The following is a 1,175-nucleotide window of genomic DNA, read 5'->3' as shown; positions in this document are numbered from 1 at the left end:
TCTCATATCCTCAAATGTGTGATTGGATCTTGGAATGGATTATTGTTGAATTATAATATTATCGATTTTTGCGCGGGGGGGGGGGGGGGGGGGGTGTTGGGGGGGGGTTGGGGGCGGTGACAATTCATTGCTTTTATGCTGGTGTTATCGCAACCATATTTCGATCGTCGTCCATCTCCTACATGCAATTCGCGACCAGAGACCCTAGGCATCGGCCATGCATGGCGAATTCAACCTCATCGTGCAAAAACCATCATAACTTTCTCGGTAGATCTCAAAATCGCTATTGCGACCCCAATTCGCGAAACACACTTCGAGCCCCATGACGCAGACTGCGATGCGGTCATGACAAATTTCTGATGGGATTCGTTACTTTTGTGTTGGTGTCATCACAACCATATTTCAATCGTCGTCCATCTCCTACATGCATTTCATGACCAAAGACCCTAGATGTGGGCCACGTATGGCGGATTCGACCTTGTCATGCAAAAACCATCATAATTTTCTCGGTCGATCTCAGAATCGTTATTGTGACTGCAATCCACGAAGCACACTCCAAGCCCCATGAGGCTAAATGCGAAGTGATCATAACAAATTTCGGGCCCGAAAACCATCATCTCAGAGGTCTACGACATCGTCGAATAGGCACAAAATAGAGTACAACACTAGGACTTCCGAGGGGTTCACCCATCCTAGTACTACTCTCGCCTAAGCATGCTTAACGTTAGAGTTCTGATGGGATCCGGTGCTATAGTGCTGGTGTGATTACACCCATATTTCAATCATCGTTCACCTCCCACATCCACGTAAGACCTTGTGCTTGGGCTATGTAACACCCCTCATTTTTTAAAAATTCTGTAAGGTCTTATTTGTAATATAGGGACCTAAATATAAATATTAAAAATTAGATATGATTTATGAAAGATTTATATTTTTTTAAGTAAAAGAAAATTGATTAAGCGTAAAGTTTCTACAAATAGCTTTGTCTATACAAGCCATAGACTAAGCCTGATGACTCATAGAGTACACATGCAGTAGTCATGACTACACATGCTGTAGACTATGACTCCTAATTGTAACCAACAAATAAAATGTAATGTCCATATATGCCAAGACTACCTGTGGGTATAGCACATTATTAAAGCATATAACTACGGGATACATACAATTCTTTA

General features: G+C 42.0%; 1 pseudogene; it reads right to left on the bottom strand.

Annotated features, from left to right (window-relative positions):
- Positions 1 to 654: 654 nt before the first annotated feature.
- On the bottom strand, positions 655 to 773 carry LOC135618095 (5S ribosomal RNA; annotated as a pseudogene).
- Between the last annotated feature and the right edge of the window lie 402 nt (positions 774 to 1,175).

Source organism: Musa acuminata, chromosome BXJ2-7 (assembly GCF_036884655.1).
Source record: "Musa acuminata AAA Group cultivar baxijiao chromosome BXJ2-7, Cavendish_Baxijiao_AAA, whole genome shotgun sequence".
Lineage (NCBI taxonomy): Eukaryota > Viridiplantae > Streptophyta > Magnoliopsida > Zingiberales > Musaceae > Musa > Musa acuminata.
Note: the sequence above shows the minus strand (reverse complement) of the source record. Positions and strands in the feature narration are given on the sequence as shown.